The sequence below is a fragment of the Meles meles genome, chromosome 15 (assembly GCF_922984935.1).
Source record: "Meles meles chromosome 15, mMelMel3.1 paternal haplotype, whole genome shotgun sequence".
NCBI lineage: Eukaryota > Metazoa > Chordata > Mammalia > Carnivora > Mustelidae > Meles > Meles meles.
In genome coordinates, this window is record NC_060080.1 from 66,630,563 (window position 1) to 66,640,817 (window position 10,255).

The window sequence follows — 10,255 nt, forward strand, 5'->3', positions numbered from 1 at the left end:
GGTGAGGAAGATCCTATGTCTAAATCCAGGATCACACTGCTAATTATTTTTCATTAATTTTATTTCTCTTTCCTCACCTAGCAATAGACTTCAATGGGTACTATTTGGCAAACAATTGATTGCATAATTCTGCTTTGAAAGGAAATACTGTATTTAAGGAACAGAAGATGTAAGACAACAATGCTTGTTGGCAAAACACAATGAAAAGAAAAAAGTAAGAGAGCAATCCAAGGAAACTGGAAAACTAGGATAAAGTGAGTGATAAAATCATATAGTGATGAAATCCATAGAGAAGGATCAAAACATGCACATTAGAAAAAGTAAAAAAATAGGGCAAGAAAGGAGAAAGCAAGAAGTAGACATAAGAATAAAAGAATGAAGAAAAAAAAAAGCAGGGAGCACATAACAACAAGGTTAGAGGAAGTAAGGATGAGCAATCACAAGGTGAGAGGAACATACTTGTGACTATCTCAAGGAGCCCGTGGGTATTGGGGTAAAGTGATTTTGGAAAATGTTTGCCTCTGAGATGTTTTACATTTGCATTATTTGCTCCTGTATTAATTGCAGAGAATAAAGCATTTTTAACTGTTTGTACTAGGAAGTGTCAAGTGAGACTTTTAAACTTTCAACATGTCATTGTGCCTCAGAACATTTTCCCCAATGAATATATAAGAAAATAGACAAAATCCATATAAAGATTCAATGATGGAAAAATATGGTAAGTATTGAGGTGTCTTGTGAGAGTGAATGTGCATGAAGGGATACAGAAACACCTGAGATCCCCCTTACAGAAATATAAGGAATTTCAAATGGAGCACAGTCTGAGTGTCACACAAGATTAGTATCTTGGCCTTATGCGTGATAGGAGCAAAACTAGGCACATACCTGAGTAACCCTTTACAGTGTAATTCTCTTAATTGTACTATTATTTAAAGCTATTTCAGTCATAGAAATTTTAAACGAATAAACTCCGAGACCACCGTCTGCAATGAGAACACGTAAGAACATATTACAATTTCTGATAATGTCTTCCCAATGTAAATTTTGAAATCGGCATTTTTTTTTAATTGAACTTCTAAGACACTGGTAGACAGAATTTTGACCTCCATGATATTTGCCCCCTTGTATGATTCCTATGGCTACGTTCCATTGCATGGTGAAAGGATGTTGCAGGTATTAAAATCACTAATCAGCTAACCTTAAAGTAAGGAAGTTATTCTGGATTATTAAGGTAGACCCAATGTAATCACATGAGCCCTTCAAAGGGTAAGAGGAAGTCAGAGAGATACAGTGGAAGAGTAAGTCAAAGCATGAGAAGGATTTGATGTGCAGGCTTGAAGGTGGAGGGGCCATGTGGAAGGCATGAAAAAGAACTGGACTCTGCCCACAACCTGAATAAGCATGTGTTTTAAAACATAGGTTTTAGGGATGCCTGGACGGCTCAGTCAGTTAAGCATTTGCCTTCAGCTCAAATCATGATTCTGGGATCCTGAGATCGAGTCCCACACTAGGCTCCCTGCTCAGCGGAGTGCCTGCTTCTCCCACTGCCTGCTGCTTCCCCTGCTTGTGCTCGTGCTCTCTCTCTCTCTCTCTCTCTCTCTCTCTTTCTCTGACAAGTAAATAAATAAAACATGGGTTTTATTACTATTCAGGTATGGTGAAGCCAAGCAATCTGGAGACCATTGCCATTAAAAAGATAGTTTGATATTCACAGTTGACAAGAGGAATAGGCAGGCATACCATACAAGGCCACACAGGGAAGTGCTAGGGTCAGTCAAAGGCTGGGGCAGAGGGGAAAATGTGGGCATTGTCTCTGTTGTGATTTCCATGGAAGGAACCAGCAAAGCGGGGGAGGCAGATTTAGAATTGACTAGTTTGAATAATATCATTAGGTTCTGAGGCATAGGGGCTTTCCCAGTTGTCCAGTAGCTGGCCCTGTGATTATGAGAGCAGGAGAATACTGGCCCTGAGTGTGACAGCCCAATGGAGAAGGTGGTGTGGGTAAGAGCTCCGGATTGGTTAATTTGCTTATGAAAGGCACACCTGCTGGGTAGGTTTACCATCTCCAGAAGTCAGCTAGCCCTGAGAGGGGGAGTCTCTCCAGGGTCAGCAAGGTCTCAGATGTCGAAGCATCAGAAATACAGAACATAAAAAGGCATAATTAATGCAGGTTAGACATGGAAGTCTTCCCAGTGGCTTCCAGAAAGGAACACAGCCCTACAAACACACTGATTTGGTCTTTTGGGGACGCTAGGTGGTAAATCCAGCCATGCCATGCCAGACTTCTGTTCTATAGACCTATGAGATAACAAATGGATATCGTTTCAAGCTGCTACATTTGTCACAATTTGTTACAGCAGCAAGAGAAAACTAATACATATGCCAAATCCTCCTTGGTGGCATGTTTCTAATTAATTCTTTGGACATACTATATTCTGCAGAACTTTCCACCACTTTCACAATTACAGTCACGCGGAAAAGGGCTAATTAGACAAGCTGTGTTCAATGACTATTTTTGGCAGGTTTCCATCAAGCTAAATATAATGTGAAATTTTTAATGTTATCCACCATTAGAGCATGGAGGAAAATTAAATCAAGATGTGCTTAGGAAATTAGTTTGAATTTCTGGAGCTCAAATTCTTAAAACTTTAAAGCATTTGGCTGTGTGAGATAGAAGTACTAATAACCATAGCACACACTATTCATCCCTAATAGGCAAATGACTAACTGTACTAACATATACACTTAGCCACAACTTCAGATCAAGATGTTGAAAATTCATGCTTTGAGCCGCTCACTCTCCACCACAAATAAGCAATGAAAGATTAAAATATAGAAGGTAGAAATCTTAAAAAAATATGTAGCCAAGCTTAAAAAGAGATAAGCATCTCTGTGGTTCAGTAACCAAACATTTGTTCATTCACTCATTCATTCATTCATTCATTTAATGAGCTTTAATTCAGCACCTACTATGTAATAGACATACAATTTCAGTCATAGGACCCTGAACTGAACAAAACAAAGTCCCTGCTCTTATGGAACTTACATTCCAAAAGAAGAAACTCCTAACAGAAACACAAAGTAGTCAACCAGGTGAATGCAGCAGGCAAAGGCAGCCAGGGGCTCATATTTCCAATGATGGTGGAAACTAAAAGTGCCCTATCTGAAGCAGAAGACCAGAGCCAGTCCCATTGCTTGAAGTAACAGACTGGAGTGGAAAGGAGGTTGGAAAGAGCTGTACCTGAGACCTGCCTGCCTGGGGCTATAGTTTATATAAAGCTATGTGCCCATCTTCTTGAGACAAAGCAAGTATCCTTGAGGTCAGGATATGGGCTGAGCTGCAACTGGCTAAGCAAGTGGATCTGTCCTAACCCCAAATCACCAGTGAGTTTGCCCTACCACCTGATTCTGAACAGGAACAACAGAGCATATGTAAAGACAACTGCAACAAACTAGAGGAGTGAGCAAAGAAAGACAAAGGGAAAAAATATTTGCTCTCAAGATGAATCTACAAATCCAAGGTTTATAACACATAGGGAAAACTAAGAAGCAACAAAATGAAAATTACAAAGGAATTTTAACATGACTTTAGGATACTCAAAGAGATAAAGTAATAACACTTTTATGGGAAAAATCAATAAATTGTGAAATAAAACAATCAAAAATGAAAGGAGTACAGGGATTTTTATTTTATTTTATTTTATTTATTTGTCAGAGAGAAGGAGTACAAGCAGGGGTAGAGGCAAGCAGAGGGAGAAGCAGGCTCCCCGCTGAAGAGGGAGCCCAAAGCAGGACTCAGTCCCAGGACCCTGGGACCATGACCTGAGCTGAAGGCAGCCACTTAACCGGCGGAGCCATCCAAGTGCCCAAGAACAGGCATTTTTTTAAAAAACCAGTTAGAAGTCCTGGAAATAAAAATTAGAGTTTAACTTTTTAGCAACTTCTGTAGGTGAGAAAGATAGTGGTGAGGGAATTGATAAAATAGAAGTGTACTAAGAAATTTATACAGAATCTATGAAAGTGAGATAAAGAAGTAAAAACATAATTTTGAAACAAGCAGTTCAAAACTATAGAGACTCAGTTGGGAGTCTCCAACATATGTCCAGTGGGAGAGCCACCAAAGGAGTGTTGAGGACATGGGATAAACTTTCCCAAAATAGAAAAAATACAGAAGTCTTCAGATCAAACATTCCCACCAAGTGGTACATGGGATAAGTGGTGGTATTTGGCCTGGAATTGTTCCAATGCAATAAAAAGGTTAAAGTAAAAAACTCACCTTTAGAACACACAACTTATTTAAAAATCTTTAGAAGTCTAAACATAAGAATTTACATATGCTGACTGAAAAGTTTCCTTAGCAGCTCTGATAGTCAGAGGAAGACACAATAAGTAAATTTAGAATTTCTAGTTAAAACTGTTGTTAGATTATATCAATATTAAATTTATTATGTCTTCCTAAATTGCTTTCTCCATTTCTATAGAGTAATAAAGTTGAAATAACCCAGAAATTCAAAATGGAGGGAAAAAAATAAAGCTAGGAACAGGAACAGTGCAATACTAAATTACTTGTACTATCTGAAAGGAGGGCAAAGTTATATTAACTCTAAACTTTGTAAGTTTATAATTGTAGTGTACAGTGAGTAAGTAAATAATTGTAATGTACAGGTCAGTAACTATGTGAATAAAACTGAAGTATATAAGGACCAAGATAATAAAGGGAAAAATGATTTTTAAAAATATACTTTACCATCCAGAGAGAAACAAGGAGATAGGTGAGATGTATCAAATTTTTAAAATAAATAATTAAAATGATAGAATTAAATAAAATACATCAGCAGCTACATTTAATGCAAACAGACTGAATGTTCCAGTTTAAGAAACAAAGATTTTCAATCCGGATTTTAAAAGGACTTTGAATAGCACAAAGGCTATCTGCCACATAACACTATGTATGTGTATCCTTTTATGTATATACATATATTATACCTGTGTATATATGAGTGTAGATATAGAAACATACATGCCAAAGATTATAATTTTATGAAGATATTTTAAAAGTTGGAAAATAATACTTTCAGATGTGTTGAGATGATAATTACCTATGTTAGCTTCCGAATCCTTCCCAGTCAGCAAAACATATAAAAACAGACAAGGCACATTTATACATACCATCATATAGAGCTGTCGTTTGTGTCTCAAGGTCTCTACCAGGCATCCTGTTCAGTTCTATAATAAGCCATCTATTAAAATTTACCAACCATTCCACAAACACTTAGAGTTTGGATAAGATTTAAAAGTAATGATTCATGTATTTTCATAGCGTGAAAACCATTTCTTAAACTTTTACTCCCTGTAGATTAATTTTGACCATACAGCACTGCTGAATTTTCATGTTATTAATTTTCTAAAGTTTCTTTGTCAAAGAATTATGATAATTGAATTAATACTGAATTAGGATTTATGTAACTTGTTATAAAAGTGACAGTTTTTAGTGAACCCAACACAGTCATATATGCTCCTAATCTCATAGGTTTTTTCCTTAGGTTTCTTACCAAGGGATTTCTTAATAAAGTGTTATTAAGTATTTTAAAAATAAAAAAATAAAATAAAAGGACATTGAAAGGGTGTCTGAGTGCTTCGGTTAGGTATCCAGCTCTTGATTTGGTTCAGGTCATGATCTCAGGGTCATGAGATCAAGCTCCACATCAGGCTCCATGCTCAGGGTGGAGTCTGCTGGAGAATCTCTCTCTCTCCCTCCTCCTTTCCCTCAAACCCTCCCCACTTCTTGCTCTCTCACTCTCCCTCTTTCTCAAATAAATAAATAAAACTTTAAAAAAATAATACATACAAAATAAAAGGACATTGAAAATTTGAAAGTAAAAGAATAGGAATAATGCAAATAATAAACAACTTTACTTTAAAATTGATGTATGTATAATGCATATATATAAATTGATGTATACATATAAATATAACACAAAATCAACTTCAAGGGAAAAGGTACTAGAAATAAAGAGATTTGGGTGTCTACATGGCTCAGTCAGTTAATTATCTGCCTTTGGCTCAGGTCATGATCCCAGAGCCCCAGGCTTGAGCCCCATGTCAGACTCCTTGCTCAGCAAGGAGTCTGCTTCTCTCTCCCTCTGCTCCTCCCCCTGCTCGTGCTCTCTCTCTCAAATGAATAAATAAAATCTTTTTAAAAATTAGAAATAAAGAGGTTTCATATTGATAAAAATTTCAATTCACCAGGAAGATATAATTTTAGAATTACATGCACCTGATAACATGTCCCCAAAATATGTAAACCAAAAGCTGAACTTCAAGGAAAAATAAACAAATCCATAATAATGTTGAAAGATTTCAGTAAATGATAAAACAAACAGCAAAAAGACAAAACACTTGAACAACACTTGAACTTGAACAATTAACAAAGTGGTCTAATAGACATACGTAAAACAATGACTCTAACAACAGTAGAATACACATTCTTATCAAGTACATGGAAACATTTACAAAAAATTGACAATATGCTGAGTCACAAAGCAAGTCTCAACAAATTTCAAAGGACTGAAATCATACAGATAATGTTTTCTGACCCTTATACAATGTGGGAAGATAACTTCAAAAATCTCCATTTGTTTACTTGAAAAATTATAAAATGGGTCAAATGGTCAAAAATAAATAATGAGAGAATTAGAAAATAATTTGAATTGAGTCATAATTTAAAAACCTGAATATTAGAACTTTAAGATGCAGCTATGACAGTACTAAGAAGGAAGTATATAAAGTGAATAGCATAGAAAATAGTGACTGAAAATTAATAAGCTGGGTATTTATCTCAAGAGGTTAGACAAAAAGAAGTAAAATAAAATTGAAGAGAGTAGAAGGAAAGAAATAATAAGGATAGAGAAGAACTAATGAAAAAGAACCAACAAAGCTAAAAGTTTCTCCTTGGAAAAGACTAACAAAATTGATAAAACTTTGATGAAATTAATCAGAAAAAAAAGAACAAATAAGGAGCAAGATGGTGAAGGAGTAGGAAACCTAGTCCAGTAGGAGTCGGGTCCCAGGAGTTCAGCTAGATAGTTATCAAACCATACAAACTCAACAGGAGATTGAAGAGAAGAGCACCAATTCTAGGAACAGAAAAGCAACCACTTTCTGGAAGCTAGGACATGCAGAGAAGTGGATCTGAGGCCATAAATGGGAAGATAGACCTGGGAGGGAGGGACCATCTCCCAGCAAGTGTTAGAGTTGTAGAGCACAAAATCAGAACTTTAAGAAGTCTGATCCACTGAGGGATATTACTCCAGAAGCTGAGGGGGTGGAGGCCTCAAGGGACAGTGTGGTCTAAGGATCTGTGGGTTCACAAAAAACACCAGGGGTGTCTGAGTATGGCAGAGCTCCCAGGTATCAGAGTGGGGAAGCCAGCTGCAGTGATGGAGCTGATCCGGGAGCTCTCAGCTTGGGATTACTTGGGATTACTTTAAACTGTGATCTGAGGCACAGCAGGGAGGGCCCCTGCAAGTGGCAGAGCCGGGGAGACTCACTCCTTCCTCCTCCAGGAGGAGTGGCATGGGAGGGTATGGCAGAAATCTGCTGGGTTTGAAGACTCCAAATGGGGCCATGCACCAAAGATAGAAATGCTTGGTCACAGGCCAGGTGAGCATAAAGTGTGGCCGGAGACCAGGGAGACACGAGTAATTGACTGCTTTTCCCTAAGGTGCACTGAAGAGTGGGGCCCCGAGATCTCAGCTCCTCCAGGGACAAGATTGGGAAGCCACAATTTTCATTCTCATCCTCCAAAGCTGTACAAGGAAGGAGCAGCTTACTTAGCCTGGCTCCTGGCAAGGGCAATGCAATTCTGCCTCAGACAAAGACATTTGAGAATCACTGCAACAGGTCCCTCCCCCAGAAGATCAACAAGAACATACAGCCAAGACCAAGTTCATCAATCAATGAGAACTGTGGAACTCCAAATCTAAGGTAAAGCAACATATAGACTTCATGGCTTTTTTCCCATGATCCTTTAGTCTTTCAAAGTTAGATTTTTTAACCCTCCCATTGAGCCACCCAGGTGCCCCAAAGTTAGATTTTTTTAAATTTTATTTTGTTCTTATTCTATTTTTTCTTATTCTTGGGTTGTTGTTTTTGTTATTGTTTCTTATCTTTTTCTCATTCTCAAAGTGCATGGCTTTGTTCTAGTCTCCAACCTGCTCACATTTTTTCTCTTTTTTAAAAAAATTATTTTGTCAACCAAATTTTTAACAATTTCTTTTTAAGAATCTTTTTTTAATTTTCATCATTACACTCATATGCCATCCCTTCATCGTGTTTACCCATATTTTTGTGTGTGTATATATATGTGTGTGTGTATATATATACATATATATATGGTTTTTCTTTCTTTAAAATTTTGGGAGGCCTTTTCTTCTAACAGACCAAAATACACCCAAAATCAAGTATGTGGCTCTGTTCTATTCAGCAGTGTGTGTGTGCATTTCTCCCCCTTTCTTCCCCCCTGGTTTCAGGTCTCTTCTGATTTGGTTAGTGTATCTCTGGGGTCATTGCTACCCTTTTAGTATTCTGTTCTCTCATTCATCTATTCCTATCTGGATAAAATGACAAGGCTGAAAAACTCACCTCAAAAAAAAAAAAGAACAAGAGGCAGTACCAACAGCTAGGGACCTAATGAATATGAATGTTAGTAAGATGTCAGAACTAGAGTTCAGAATGAGGATTATCAAGGCGCTTGCTGGGCTCAAAAAAAGCATGGAAGATACTATAGAATTCCGTTCTGGATAAATAAAATCCCTTTCTGGAGAAATAAAAGAACTAAAATCTAAACACTTTGAAATAAAAAAAGCTATTAATCAGGTACAATAAAAAATGGAGGCTCTTACTGCTAGGATAAATGAGGCAGAGGAGAGAATTAGTGATATAGAAGACCAAATGATGGGGAATAAAAAGAGCTGAGAAAAAGAGAGATAAACAACTACTGGGCCATGAGGGGAGAATTTGAGAGATAAGTGATACCATAAAACGAAACAATATTAGAATAATTGGGATCCCAGAAGAAGAAGAAAGAGAGAGAGGGGCAGAATGTGTATTGGGGCAATTTATAGCAGAGAATTTCCCTAATTTGGCAAAGGGAACAAGCATCAAAATCCAGGAGGCACAGGGAACCCCTTTCAAAATCAATAAAAATAGGTCGACACACCATCATCTAATAGTAAAACTTACAAGTCTCAGGGACAAAAACAAAATCCTGAGAGCAGTTCAGGACAAGAGGTCTGTAACATACAATGATTGAACGATTAGATTGGCAGCAGACCTGGCAGACCAGAGACCCGGCAGTCCAGAAATGACTGGCATGATATATTTAGAGCACTAAATGAAAATAATATGCAGCCAAGAATACTATATCCAGGTAGGCTGGATATCCAGTCATTGAAAATAGAAGGAGAGATCAAAGGCTTCCAGGACAAACAACAACTTAAAGAATTTGCAAACACCAATCAGCCCTACAGGAAATATTGAAAGGGGTCCTCTAAGCAAAGAGGGAGCCTAAAAGTAACAAACCAGAAAGGAACAGAGACAATATATGTAACAGTCACCTTACAGGCAATACAATGGCACTAAATTCATGTCTTTCAATAGTTACTCTGAATGTAAATGGGCTAAATGCCCCAATCAAAAGATACAGGGTATCAGAATAGTTAAAAAAAATAAAAAAGACCCATTTATATGCTGTCTGCAGGAAACTCACTTTAGATCCAAAGACGCCTCCAGATTTAAAGTAAAGGGGTGGGAAACAATATAACATGCTAACAGACATTGAAAGAAAGTTGGGGTGGTGATCCTTATGACAGATAAATTAGATTTTAAGTCAAAGACTATAAAAAGAGATAAGGACACTCTATCATACTTAAAGGGTTGGTCCAACAAGAAGATCTAACAATTTTAAATATCTATGTCCTTAACATGGGAGTAGCCAATTATATAAAACAATTAATAACAAAATCAAAGAAACACATTGATAATAATACAATAATAGTAGGGGAGTTTAACACCCCCTCACTGAAATGGACAGATCACCTAAGCAAAAGGTCAACAAGGAAATAAAGGCTTTAAATGACACACTGGACCAGATGGACATTACAGATGTATTCAGAACATTCCATTGCAAAGCAACAAAATATACATTCTTCTCTAGAGCACATGGAACATTCTCCAGAATAGATCACATCCTGGG